At 43.3% G+C, this 15,188-nt stretch overlaps 1 long non-coding RNA gene across 1 annotated transcript; it reads right to left on the reverse strand.

The window, feature by feature from the left end:
* Window positions 1-9,997: 9,997 nt before the first annotated feature.
* LOC123106552 (uncharacterized) lies at window positions 9,998-11,458 on the reverse strand. Its single transcript, XR_006451385.1, has 2 exons — window positions 10,421-11,458; window positions 9,998-10,244 (listed from the first exon to the last, which is right to left on the reverse strand). It is a non-coding gene; the product is annotated as an uncharacterized lncRNA (long non-coding RNA).
* Window positions 11,459-15,188: the final 3,730 nt, after the last annotated feature.

The following is a 15,188-nucleotide window of genomic DNA, read 5'->3' on the forward strand; positions in this document are numbered from 1 at the left end:
ACTAAAAAAATTTAGGATCACGCGGGTATCTTGGAATCATTCCGATCGATTTGTGACGAGAACATTGTTCTTGGTGCCTCCTGTCATTTAGGGGTTGTGGCAGTGTCCCGGGGAGTTGAGCTCCGAGGTGTTGTCGTCACAATTTTATCGTTGCAGTTTGGGAATACCTGAGTTTAGTTTCGCCGACATCGAAAATCTCTTTTATGCAGTTGTTGGTGAGATAACCTCGACGCCACCCAGTACTGGGGCGGGAGTTCAGGAGTATTGCCATAACTTGTATAACGGATGCTTTTCGAAGGTTGAGGTAGACGATTTCCGAAGTTTTCTTGGTTATGTGTTGAAGGATGGATACGGCTAGATGTAGGATTTGCTAGTTTTGGGTGAGATATTATGCTTCCCCTGTATCCCCAACACCTGATTGCATAACTGGAAAAAATTCGGGAGTTTATTAGTGGGAATTGAAGTAGCTCTTAGGATATCTTTCCGTCAGATGTATGATATGAAATTGGGGTTCGACGTCTAGTGGCCCGCCTATTCACGGTTGGTTTTTACAGTGGTCTCGTTGTGTCTTAAAGAGTCCTTGGCTATGCCGACTCGGGGACGCTTCGTATGTCATGTGCACTGCCTTGTACATGATGGTGTTGTACGATCGAGCCCGTGTAGGCCCCACCACGAAAACTTCGGACGAAATCTCTATCATATGTTTGTTCCGGCTTATTCTGCAAGCCAATCCTTTGTTTTGTTTTGAGTTGTGGTATTCGAGTTGCTTCAATGTCAAATGTTGATTCCATACCTTCCCTAAGCGGTGTTCTCATACTCTGATGTGAATACCAATCCTTCATGATAATCGAGATTGTCATGTCAATCCTTTTTCAACCGGCGTGTTTCTCTTCAACTGGATCCGATCATTTCAATTTCCGCAAGACCATTGATCACTTCTTCTCAACGGTGTTTGTTTCATCCGTCTCCAAGTTGCCTTTGTTTTTTTCGCCCACCCACCCCTTTTTCTTCAAGGAACCAGATTTCTTATTCAAGTATCCTTTTATTCTTGTGAAGTCCCTCCATTCCTTTTCCGTCAATGTTCTTATCCGGTGATTCTCATGAAGATTCTAACGGAGCTCCAAGTTCATCATTTTTCGTTCTTTTTCTTCTCTGGTGGAACCAGTTCAAGCTTTGTTGATCATATCCTTTTCCTCGTTCCAAATGCTTTTCTCATGCGGGTGCTCCTCATAATCATCCATTTCTCGCTATTTTATTATTCCGAAGTGCTGAAGATATCTCGAAGATTCGTGTTTTCCACTCTGCATTCATTCAAGATCTTTCGAGGTTGTTATCTCATTCAAGTCATTTAATTCAACCGGTGCAACCTCTCTTTTAAGTCATTTAAACGGTGTTTCTTTTGAGTGGGCCCTAACCCACAGGTCTTTTCCCAGGATCTTACCTGACTCTTCTATTTTCCCGGAGCTATTCAAATTTCTTTTCGAAGTGTGAAGTAAGAATGATTCATCATCAGTCATATGTATTTCTCCAAGATCTTTCAAATTCTTTTCATCGTTGGTTCAACTTTTCCATTCTTCTTTATTCTGGGGTATCTCAACAATTTTGGTGGTGTTTCTCGTCATCATTCTCAACATTTGAAGACCGAAGAAGAGTTTCTCTTTAATCTTGCTCCATTCTCTTCAAGATTCATGGTGCTAGCTTGTTGCCATCCTCTCATAATTATTTTTGATTGTGAGAATTCTTTTTTTATCCATCCGAAGCAATTCAGGAGCCTTTTCAGTTTGTTCATCCGAAGCCCATCATCTAAGAGTTATTCGTTCTCAGCCTTTCAGTTATCGTTCTCCTAATCTTACCAGTGCTTCATTCAAGTGATCTCTAATCAGTTCGTGATCCCTCCGTTCTCATGGATCTGAATTCTCTCAAGTATCTTCGTTCATTTCATAATTCTTCCCGGTGTTCCTTTATCTTTTCTTCGTTCATTTTCATTTCTTATGGTGGTTCTTCCAGATTTCTCTTCCTTATCAATTTATTCGTTGTCAATCCTACCGGTGGTTCATAGAAGACCTTCCCAAGTTGGCACTATATCTCTCTTAATCCTTGCTACGAGAATAAGTAGTGTGCCAAATCCGTTGATTGCCATCAATCTAAATTGGTGAAGGATACGCATAATGTAATTCTTATTCTTATTTCATCGAGCGAATTCAATTCCCTATTCCGGAGGCTCATCAAATTCCTGATTTAAATTGGTTCATCTTCTCTTTTCCCGGAGTTCCAAGCTCTAATTATCACGGATATCCATCTAAGTCATTACAAGGATTCACCTTGTGCTTTCAACTTCTCTTTCTTTCGTTTGATCATTCTTTTATTACCGGAGTTCTTCATGAAGAATCTCCATGTTGGTTCATAAAGGATTTAATTCCGTCTAGAAGTTTTTCATTGAGATTCTTTTCCGAGGAGCTCATGCTTTCTTCATCCTGTAATCCGGAGTGCAAATGTTTCTCCCTTATCTTTTGAGGTGGTAATATATCATTCTTCATTCACAAGATTGAGATATTTAAACCCACCAATCTCTTCATTGCAATTATCTTGGGTTATATTTCACCTAAAGTTTTCCCTAAGGATTGTTGCTATTTATGGTGCTTATAAAGGACCCAAGTTCTTCTTTTATCCTCCCAGTGAAATAGTTTTCTCGTCTCCTTGTTGATATCAATCTGAATCCATTGTTTTCGTTAGTGGCAAAAATTTCACCTCATAATTTGAGATGTATTCCATAAGACCATATCAAGCTTATTCTTCTCATTGTTGGTTTTCCAACAATTCCGCTCGACCCGTCTCCTAAGGATGCCTTCTCAAGCTCTTTTGTGGCAGAACTTGGCATTTTCTTCTCAATTCTCCTATGGCAATTGTCTATCTTCTATTCTTTTGTTCCGGAGGCATTGTGTTGCTGCTCTCTTCAAACCTTCTTCTTGTTCTTGTCAGGATCCTGTTCTTTTCTCGGTTTATCCATTTAACCGGAGTGTTGTGCCATCTGCTCAAGTTCTCTCATCTTATAAAGCTTCTTATCATTTATTTTTCAACCGGAGTGCTGCCCGAATTTGTAATTCCTTGTTTCCTCTTTCCTACCGGAGTGCTTTCAACTTCATTTATCTCCGTTGTATTCTTTTCTCGATATGGCTTAACCTTTTCAAGGTTCTTTGGTTCCACTCGTTTGTCAAAGGAGCAACTTCGTTTTACCTCTTCTTTATCTCTTCTGTTTTCCCTCTGGTGCCATTCTAGATCTCGGGACGAGATCCTCTCATAGTGGTGGAGTGTTGTAACGCCCCGAGACCGATGTGCCAGGTGTCCTCCGCTTATTCGCTGCTGTTTCCTTGTCTTTGCTTGCGTGTCATGCATTGCATATCATGTCATCATGTGCATTTCATTTGCATACTTGTTCGTCTCATGCATCCGAGCATTTTCCCTGTTGTCCGTTTTGCAATCTGGCGCTCCTATGTCATCCGGTGTCCCTTTTCTACCTCTTTTCATGTGTGGGGGTTAAACATTTCCAGATTGGACCGAGACTTTCCAAGCGGCCTTGGTTTACTACCGGTAGACCACCTGTCTAGTTTCGTACCATTTGGACTTCGTTTGATGCTCCAACGGTCAACCGAGGGACCGAGAAGGCCTCGTGTGTGTTGCAGCCCAACACCCCTCCAATTTGGCCCAAAACCCACCAAAACTCTCTCCATCATCTCGGTCGTTCGATCACGATCGCGTGGCCGAAAACCGCACCTCATTTGGACTCTCCTAGATCCCTCTACCTATATATACGTCCCTCAAAGACGGGGCTCAAGCGGAGTACTTCCACAATCCGTCCAGGGGAGAACGAGTATGCTTCGTCCCTTCTTGTTGAGAGGTGTCGGATTTCCGATCCGTCCCTTCCTCCGAGGTCTGCTGGAGTATTATGGGCTCCAACTGCATAGTCTTACTCCCGCCTCCATCCTGCATATTGCGGGTTATGTCGCTCTATGCGAGCTATTCTTGGGCTGTGAGGCCCATTTTGATTTATGGAGAAGACTGTTCCGCCTCGTCCCTCGTAATCACGGAGGGTCAATATTTGAAGTAGGGAGAGCCGAGGTATGTCACACCGCCGGATCCGGATACCTGTCCGACACGCCGAAGAAGGCTCCTGAAGAGTGGCCTTTCGAATGGTTTTATATTGACGACGTCGCTCTTCCCAACCCAGTCGGGATGGGCCTCCCCGAATTTTCAAGTGCTCTGTTGAAGAAACGCCATAGCTGGCGTCCTCGGAGCCTCGAGGAAGAGGATGGTGCAGAGGTCAGTCTGCTGCTGGGTAAGATTAAGATGCTCGCCCAGTCCGGATACACGATGGTCGAAGTAATGGCGACCTCCATAGTGCGGGGCGTCCAGCCACTCCAATATAGAGGACTTACCATGTGGCACTACAATGGAGAAGATGACGCCTCCCGCTGCGGCAGGAAGGGTCCAGACTCCAGACACCCCTGCCGCCCTGGCCAAAATATTGGCCGAACTGTTCAAAGGGGAGGAAGAGGAGTTCTTGCGCATCAAGCACATGGAAGGATACTCTATGTATAGTCCTCCTAGTTGGGTAAGCCCCCAACCCCTTTGCTCTACTCATTCTACTCCCTGAGCTATGTTCAACGAACATTAACCCGTCCATTTATAACAGCACTGGCAAAAGACTTCCGAGGGACTTTACAGCCCTGCCCCGCAGCCCGAGGGCCACAATCGGGACCTTGACTCCGGATTCGAAGAGGATCCGGATATATTCGTGGTGCTCGAGAATAGGGTGTTTTACCAAACAAGCTATGACGGCACAGAAGTAGCCATCATCGCTGATTATCCCGGTCTTCTCCCCACTTCAAACGTAAGTAATCCGGAGATATTTCATTCGAAAGAGTTTTCTCATACTGCCTCACCCACTGCACTGTCATGTGCTCATAAGGGGAGGCGTACGGCATGCCATGCTACCCCATGGGTATCTCCGAAGAGAGTGCCCCCCACGCCAGGCAAGCCTTCAAAGAGGAAGGCAAACGAAGATATGGCCGAGCCTTCATCAAAGGGGTATGGATTTACAAATATGCACCTTGGTAGTCACATCCAACTGTGACCTTTCCTTTTATCCTATATCAGGAAAAAGGTGTGCCGGATTATATTCGGGGGTCCGGCTGGTCATGCCTCCCACGGCTAGGATCTAGATCCTTCCGTAAAGACGGGGGCTGATGCGGGGGTAACGCCGGACTGTCCTCCAGCCGAGGATTCGGAGGATGTATATGTCACTAACTCGGAAGTGGAGAGCGCCATGAATCATCGGCGCCGCCGGGCCGTTTTACAAGACCCCGGCTTTTCAGAAGAGGCATTTAACGCCTTCAGCTCAGCTGATGCATACATCCGAGCTGCTCGAGATGGGCTTAACAGAGCCACAAAGCAGCATCTAAAAGATGTACGGGTAAGTTTACTTTGTCCGAATATGATAACCATATGTCAGTAGCCCCCGAGACTTGAAGCAATTGGTACAACTGATTTAAGTATCGTTGTATAACCAGGTTCTTACGGAGAAGAACGACCTACTAGCCCAAGAGCTAGAAAAGTGTCAGACGTAGCTAATCGCTACCCGTGCCGAACTGGAGAAATCCAAGAAGGCGTCCCCTGGTAATGTTTCCCTCCATCGAGAAAACATAATGTTATACCAATAATGCTAACACTGTTGCTCACCTCTTATTAGGATCACTAGATCAACTGCAGGAACAGCTAAAAGCTGCCCAAGGCAGAGAACGAGAAGCCAAGAAACTGCTAGCCGCGGGCGAGCATGTGCTCTCAAAAGTCGTGCTGGAGAAGAACAAGCTCCAAGATTTGAATACCCGGTTAGGCGAGGATCTGAAAGATGTACGGGCCAACTGGCCGACTCCGTGAAGGAGAATAAAAGGCTACGCGGCGGTATATTCAGTATGTGGCCGAATTTACCTTATAATAGTTCACAGATATCATGAACTGACAGAGTTATGTTGGCAGGTATGCTGACAGGCCGTTCCGAAGAGGAGATGTACGGATTGTCGGACGATCTGCTCCAAGGGCTGTCGCAAATGCACGAGCAAGCTCGGCAGGCAATGTGGAGTGTTGCTAAGGCCTTATGGCCATCCGCCTCCCCTCCAGGAAGTATGGAGGAGCTTGTAGAGCTATTCAAGGGAGCGCGACGACATATCCGGTTATGGAAAATATCGGCATGCCGGGCGGGTGCGCGAGAGGCCTGGGCCATGGTGAAGACACGGTACACCAAGCTTGACCCAAATCATATGGCTCGGGTCAGACCTCTAGGGTCAGACGGGAAGGAGGTTCCCGTTAGTTTGGTATATGACCAAGTAGCAGTAGCTGCCAAATATTCCCAGCAGGATTGTAAGTTAGATAGCTTGCTGGATGGCATAGAGGAGGAAATTTTTGATTCGAAATGGCTGTGTATTTTTTCGTCTAGCTGAATTGTAAAACGATTGTCATGGCAGACCTTTTCGCTTTGCCCTCTGGACCTGAAGGCGCGGAGTGTTTCCTAATACCCGTGCTGCCGAATAGACCGGGTTATGCGTGGAAACCAGGCGTAGGGGTCATAGTTGCTTGAACAGACAAGTTGTATCCGGCTAGTTATGTTATATTACATTATGTAAGAAATATCTTCCAAAGAGAATAGTTCCGTTAAGTGTTCCTTTCCCTGGGTGTGCATACGTTAGAGCGCATGTCCGAACTGTGATCGAAAAAAATCCCAACCTGACCTGCCCCGCTAGTAGTACGTTGAACTTCCGTGTGAACTAGGTTGAACTTCTGCCAACATTGCCCAAATGGGGCTTGCGATATACCGTTGGAAAGCTATGGACACCAATATCATGACCCAACTTAAATTTTTGGCAAAATATAAGCGGTTTAAGAGCAGTTTTGAAAACCGTTTTTTCTTCGCACAAAAAACGTGAATCAAATTTTCGATCGCATTTCTAAACCGTTTATCGGAATGAGGCATATAATATGGTGTTGGAAAGCTGCTGCAAAACTGTTCCTTCCACATGTTGAAAGTTTTCTCTAATTCCCTATGGTTAAAGAGTAATTTGAAAAAACGTAAAATTTCGTAAACCGAACAGCTGAGTTCGTTTTTTCGATGTCATTTCTAAACGGCTAATCCAATGAAGGCATATGATACGGCGTTGGAAATCTTATAAAAATGCGCTACTTTTTCATCTTGAAAGTTTTTTCTAATTTTGAATGGTTTAAGAGTAATTTAGAAAATGGTCCAAGTCCTATCGAGTTCGTATTTTTGAGCTAATTTTTTAACCGTGCGTCCGAATGCAGCAAATGATATGGCGTTGGAAAGCTTGAACAAATGCGAAACTTTTTGGTATGTATTGTTTCTCCCAATTCTTTACGGTTTTTAAGTCAGTTTCGAAAATGGCGAAAAACGTATTTTCGCCGTAATTTCTACAAACTTTATCAGAATGGGGCAAATAATATACCGCTGAAAAGCTACGGAAAATGCGAAACTTTTTCATGTTGATGGTTTTCTCTGATTCCTAGTCGTTTTCAAGTAATTGCGAAAACGGTGGGATCATGCGTTCTGCCTTTATCGCAAAACAGATTCTTTGAAAATGCACCGCGTGAAGAACCTGAACTTCTCGGCGCGTGTACCTGAACTTCACTCTGTTTTTCATGTGATTTTTTTGCTCGTAGGTCTCCATCCACTCCTCGTAACTCTCCATCCATTCACCGGAATTGAGCAGGTGATATACCGATGGAAAGCTGCTGTAAGCACGCCAGTTTCCCGTGTTGATCATCTTTTCATACTCGCGACGATTTTAAAAGTTTTTCATCTAAAATTCATTCAGTGTAGTAGTTGAACTTCGTGCTGTTTTCGCGTTGAACTTCTGTGACATATTTTCGTTTGTAATTTTCTTATCCATTTTGTTAGTGCTACACAAATGATATTCTTTTTGTACAAACCTCTCTCACAATATTTTTTTAACTGATCGAGGACTTTGAACTTACACAAATGATTTTCCTGCAATTTTGAAATAAATTAGAAAATGACGAGATCATGATTTCTGCCTTCATCACGAATGGAAATGCACTGTGTCAAGTAGTTGAACTTCACGGGCATGTTTGTTTGAACTTCAGTCTGTTTTTGACGTGATGTTTTCTGCACTGCGTGAAGTAGTTGAACTTCTGGGGTATGTCTGTTTGAACTTCACTCTGTTTCACTTTATTGTAGTTTTCTTATATGAAACACACACCATGTAGTACGTGAACTTCCGGTTGTTATCACTTTTGAACTTCTCTCTGGTTTGAGAGAATTATAAAACAACATATTTTTTTATGTATTTGGACATCTAAATACACGGTGAATCTCTCTCACAAGAATTTTTTGAACTTTTCCTCGCCGAGCACTTGAACTCTAGCAACCATTTTTCGTGTATGAGTTGTTTTTAAAAGTGCAAAAATGGCGTTGTGTTTTTTATTTATTGAACAGGTAAATCCTAGGTTTTAATAAACTCCAAACTTCTCTGTTATTTCAATTTGAACTTCACCTTTTTATATTTTGAGTAAAGAATTGTATTTGATTTTTATACGGAAAAAATCAAACATGGAAATACAAGGTGAACCTTTCTCGCAAGAATTTTTGAACCTCCCCAGATAGAGCACTTGAACTTCTTTCAACAAACATTTTAAGCTTTTACACTTCAATACTTTTATTCTCACCTGAAATGCATTTTTTCCATACTTAAACTTGTCGTTGTTTTCATCTTGAACTTCTGTCACATTTTTTTGTATACGTCGAATACACACAATTGAAGGTCGGACGTCATTTTTTGCCATTTTTGAAAACATGTAATTGGAGGTCGGACGTCCCGCAATATAAATTCTGAACCATTCACGGAGGTGCACGTGAACTTCTTGCAACAAGTCTGAGTTTTTATATACTTCAAACTTCTATGTTATTTTAAATTGAACTTCTTTGTCTTATTTCTTCGAAAAATATGCTTTCAAATAAGCATCAAATATTTTTTTTTAAATTCAACCTCATACTTTTATTTTCCCTAGAAATGGAAAGAATTTTGGATTTTCCATATACATCAATTTTTTATATCTTGATTTAAATTTAACTTCATGATTTTATTTCTTTGGTAGCAAGGAAATATATTTTTTATAAATACCGAACTGCTCTATTTTTGTAAATTGGACTTCTTGGTTTCCTAGTTTTGTAATAAGTATTAAACCAGTTTGTTATTTAAATTTGAACTTCGAAAGTTTTTTTCTTTAGAAATGGTGAAATCATTTTTATGAATTTCAAAATGTTCTATTTTAAGATTTTGAAATACTGCGTTATTTTATTTTGAACTTCTTGTTTTCATTCTTTAATTAGCAGGAAATTTTGATTTTTGTATAAACATCGTACTGCTCCATTTTTTAATCAAACTTCTAGGGTTTTTTCTAATGGAGAATATCCCGTTTTTATTTTAAAAATGAGATGCTTTTTTTTCATTCTACCTTCTTGGGTTTCTAATAAACTTTGAACTTCTTTGTCTTTTAAATTTGAACCCGAAGGTTTTTTCTTGAAACGGGGAAATCCTTCTTTTTATAGTTTTTGAAATGATCATTTTTTATTCGAAATTCTAGGTTTTTCACTCGTGTGCGCACATTTTTTAGAGAGAGAATAAAGTATGTGTACATTTTTGTGAAGTAAATAGCAAGAGAGAAAAATATAAGGATATGGTGTTGAGAGCAAGCCTATTGCTTAGGCCAACACACGTCCAGCAATCCTACAAGCACACACACACGCACACACATGTCCTGTAACCACACAGGAGTTATGTGAACCACTGTGACGGCCGGTGTATAACTTTAGTACAACTTGGCGTACATCTAGTAGAATTTTCATGGTCGCTGACATACAATTGTAGTAGAACGTAGCGTATAGCCGTAGTAGAACTTCACCACCACCGGCGTTTAGTCGTAGTAGAACATATAGGTGTAGTAGAACGTCTTGTGGTGATAACAGGTGCAGGTGGCGCGACTTGCTACTGCAGAAGCAGTCAGCAGGAGGGCTGACTCGGCAACGGAAGGCTTGCGCGTGCGGATTCAGATTTGCTTGCGCTGGATACTGAACGAAAGGATTCTGCCTGTGACCGCGGTGGTCCAGCGACGCGAGGTGAGTGGCATGGCGAATGGAGTCAGAGGAGCCAATCAAACACCTGCCAGTTCAGATCAATAATTTTTTGTCACTTCAAAATTAAGAGTAGATAAGCAACAAGACTAGCATCTTTCCCCTTTTTGTTTGTTTGTAGAAGATGTACATTGGTATTGCTGTTTGAAAATGAGCTCTGCTGATGTTTGAAGACTAACACATCTAGTTGAGTATTCTACAAACCTGTCCATCCGCTTCAATAATTCATAGCATTGACCATACAAATTCAGAGTGCATTCAATAGTAGGAACGACATGACACCATCAACTGTCGACTAAATCTAACAGCCTACCATCAAATTATAAACAAGTGAGGTCGCGATGTAAAACATTGTTGATCTAGAATTCTTTTTTCACCTGCTAGTACCTTTTGCCTGCAGCTGCTTGTTGCTGCTTGTTTGCCCGCCAAAACCAACAACCACGTGCCAAGAAATGTTGCTGCCGCCGGCCAAATTGTCAGCTGCACATGTATGTTCGCTTGACAGTGCACCGGTTTCACTCGACAGACTGTCACTGGCTTTCCTTTAAGATGGCGCGGTCTACATCAACTGGCCATTTGAGGAGAGGATTCACATATGTAGTGAAGAAACAGAAAATGGCGCCCGTCATGGATGGTGCGCTGGCGAGAATAGCATGGTTGCAGCGGGATCCAAGGGACATTGCGCCTATGAACTTACCTGGGCTTTGTCATTGAACGGCCTAGGCACCGCGGTGGAAGAGCCCCACCGGGATGAGGCGGTGCGGTGGCTGTGGAGCCTCACCGGGGGAAGTCAGGAAGAGCCGGAGGGCGGGAGACACAGCCGTGGGTTTCTGGCACGCGGCGCCTCGGGGAGGCCTGCAGCGCATGGGGGAGGAGACTTGGCGGAGGAACCAGAGGCACTCGCTCGATCTCGTCAACGGGGAAGAACGCGGGCACGCCGACGAGCACAGGCACCTGCGACGCGTGGAGGTGCGTGGATCCCGTGGCGGCGCTGGTGGGAAGGTGGCGGTGCGGGGAGGTGGGTCGCGACGGCGGTTGTGCGCAGGCGGCGGCGCAGGGAAGTGGCAGGGCGGCGCACGGGGCTGCTAGGTCGGCGCCCAAGCTTGGGCACGGCGGCGAGGATCTGGGAGGCCGCGCCGCCAGAGGATCTCGGGAGGTCGCGCCATCGGAGGATCTGGGGAGGTCGCGCCGCCGGCAGAGGGGGGTGGGCTTTTTTCTTTTTTTTAGGTGCTGGTTCGGAAGTTCGGGAGCATCTCGATCGCGGCCTTATAGGGGTGCTATGATCAGAATAACTATTCTAATACCATGATTAGAATAGTGTTGTTCTATAAGTTATTCTTCACCTGAGGTAATCTTACGATCATTTCATAATTAAATTACATTTTAAATTTAAATAGTTACATTTCTATTGATTCACTACGTAAAATTTGACATAAGAAAATAAAAAATATAGGTCATAAGACAAGAAATTTTGCAGTTTATATGTATTTTAGACTATGTTTTTACGTTTGTAGTTTTACATAACATAAAATATTTTTTACGGCGATTATATATTTTCTTACGGTCCCATTTTGCGTCATATATACAACAAAACTTACGGAACCTAAAATTACGGTGCATTGATGGTAAAATAGAGTGGGTGAAGAATAAATATTCCTCACCCAGGGTGATGAATAGCGAGACCCTATATATATATATATATATATATATATATATATATATATATATATATATATATATATATATATACATACATATACATCTGGGTTATTCTGTTATGCGTATTCTATTACCTTACTTGAACTGATGAGTTCAAGCGGTTGAACTGATGCTTTCTGTTGCTGTTAAAAATCGTCTTCTTTAGTTTAAATTTTTTTGCATTTTTTTTTTGTCAAAATGGGGCGTGTAATATATCGTTGGAAAGCTCTTGACATCCACATTAAAATCTTATAATTTATTTTTGCAAAAAAATTATGATTTAAGAGCAGTTTTAAAAAACCGTTTTTTTCAAAACCGAAAACATGAATCGTATTTTCGACTTAGGCCCTGTTCAGAACTTCCCCGCTCCGTGGAGTTGGGGAGTTGGGTTTTGGCAGCTCCGCCTAATTAAGCTAAAGGATGGTCCGCTCCGGGAGCGGAGTTAACGGAGCAGAGAGAAACCGAACACAGCCTTAATTTTCAAACGGTTTGTCGGAATTCTGCAAATGAGATGGCGTTGAAAGCTTGTGAAAACCCGCGCGCGACGAGGCCGGCCTAGCCGCCGCCTCCTTCTCCCGCGACCGCGCCGCCCTCTCCTCCTTCCTTCGGCCTCCCTGCCGTGCCGCCGTGGCGGCTGTACGTCCAGCCCCACGCCGCCGTCGTCTTCTTCGCCCAGCCGGCCGCCGCCGCACCGCACGCTTGTGCGCAGGGGCAAGAAGGGGAACCGCCGCCCGCTCCCGGAGCGCGAGGAGGACGAGGGGAGGCAGCGCCCAGATCCACGGCGGCATCGACGCGCCGTCGTCGACCTGAGCCGCCACCGTCCTCGAGGTCGGCCATGGAGGGGGGGGGGGGTCCAACCCAGCTGTAGCCGTCGTCCAGACCAAGATGCCCAAACGTGAGTCGAAAAAAGATATTTCTACCACGTTGACCATTTTTGGATTGCATCTGCTCGTTCGCTGATTCGGGTCTCGTGATTTGGATGCAGAGTACGCAGATGGCCTCGCTCGCCACGGCGCTCACGGCCACCAGCGTCGTCTTCAGCAACGACCTCACCTACGTGCCCGACATGGCGCCCTGGTCCGCCAACCAATCTGCCCTCGTGGCAGGAGGGATGCAGGTCAGACGTTTCCTCCAATTCGACCACCCGATCTCCATTAAATTAAGTGTCACGACGCCATTTCAGTTTTGCTGAAGCTTGGGTGCCATCTCATTTCAGGTGCTGCCAAGGGAGGATGCAGAGACATTGAGCCTATGCAAGAGGATGGTGGAGCAAGGGGCCTCTCCTCGTCGTCTTCAATCCGGTGGAAGGGTTACTACTATCTGCACAATTCGCTGCTCATTTCTGATCTTGTATGTAGGTGTAGGAGGAGTTATGGGGAGCAGATCCAGGACATGGGATGCTAACCATCTACTTGGGAAGGGTTTCTTTCAAATTAGTGAATGGTAACTAACTAACCACGTGTCCACGTCAGAGTTTGATGTTAAGTGCCGATGGAATTTTGAGAGTGGTGATCTGCTCTTCCTTCCTCTTTAGTGCCGACATTTTAATTACTTGGGATATTCTAATGTCATTTGAATTGAGATCATTTTTTCACTCATGTTCTTGGGGACAAAATCTTTGTTTGTTTCTTATATGCGGTAAGCTGACTTGAACCTTTTTCACCTTGGTCTGTGTAGGATTGGAGCCCTTGAAGCATTTGAATGGAGCATATGTATGCACGTTGCACTTCATCTTAGGCTAGTGCGACTGTTACATGTTAGTTAAGACTTAGTTTTTGTGATGCATACCAGAGATAATGTTTTCGTCGATGATTTAGAGTTATAGTTGTCGTCAATATTTATCAAAAAGTTAGGTCAGAAAAACAGTCAATCTCAAGCTTTCTAATGAAGTCAGTGGCAAGTAACAAGTTTTTTCCTGTTTGAATTTTCTGTACTTACACCTGCTTTTCGATCTTTTTATACACTGTGAGAGTTGATGTGGAGGTGAAAGCGTGTAATTCTGTAGAGGTTGCCAACACTAAAGTTTTTGACTTTTTTTTCCTCTTCGTAGTTGATTTAGTTGAATCCAAAACAATTATCACCAACTGTAGATTTGACCTGGTGATTGAGTTATGCTTCTCGAGGATTATAACTGTAGTTGTTTCCTGTCTAATATTATCTGTCAGCAAATTTCTTTATTGAAATCTTGAATAAGGGAACTATAATAATGCAGATAAATAACGGTTTTTCTTATTTTGCCAACAGGTGCATGTTATGATTATTGTGTTGAAGTGCTGATTGCTGACCTATGCCTTTGATGTCCATTTTAGTTTGCATTTTAGGTTCTGTTTTAGTTTACTGAATTAATTTTTCTTGAACTGAACTGTTTTTGTGCGGCCAGTCGGCGCCCCTCTATTTTGTGTGATTGATAAATCCTTCCTCACCTTATTTTGTGTGATTGATAAATACTTGTTTCAGTAGTGCAATGCTTTTTTCTGCTTAAGCATGGTTCTGAGTCTCTGAATCTCGCTGTTACATGAGAATTGTTTTTCCTATGATGGTGGTTGTTGCTTAAGTGTCTTCAGCCTACACCTTCAATATATTTATGATAATTCCTTTTAATAGCATGTTTTTTCAATGATCTTCTGTTGCTTATTTAAGAAACAAATTAGATTCTCATGTCCTTTAATAGTTATTTATGTACCTGCCTAAGAAGATCATGCCAATTTCTTAAGCAGTGGGTAGTGGTAACGAATTTCCTAAGCTGACTTTGAGTTTTAATTACAACATAGGCCCATCTGTTACTTTCTAACGTTTGGTGTTTCCGCAGATATGTAATGATGTTGCAATTGCTAAGATAATGGAAGCAACACTTATTTTGCCAGTTTTGAAGCAGGACCAAATATGGAAAGACCAGGCGTAAGTGCTACTTTCTCTTGTACTAGGTGTCCCTCTTTTCTGAATAATCACATTGCCTTCGCTTAATCTACTAATTTGAGACGTTTGTGGTTCCTTCCTAGGCTCCTAACTAACTGCATAGATACTAATTATTAGTATATTGTGCTACACCATAATTAGTGCTCAGTGAGCTGTGTCTATTGTTTACACTGTCATCCGCGAAGCTGGCACTGTCATCTTCTCGCGTGGCTGCCTCCAGCCCATCCAACCCTCTGTTCCCCTCCACCAGGTGAAAGCAGCACCACCACACACGCCCTACCATCGTGACTGCTGATGACCTATGGGCCCGTCTCTCTCTCAATCTCGATCTCCTTGTGGACTGAAAGTTGGTGCCATG

This window comes from Triticum aestivum, chromosome 5A (assembly GCF_018294505.1).
Source record: "Triticum aestivum cultivar Chinese Spring chromosome 5A, IWGSC CS RefSeq v2.1, whole genome shotgun sequence".
In the NCBI taxonomy this organism is placed as follows: domain Eukaryota; kingdom Viridiplantae; phylum Streptophyta; class Magnoliopsida; order Poales; family Poaceae; genus Triticum; species Triticum aestivum.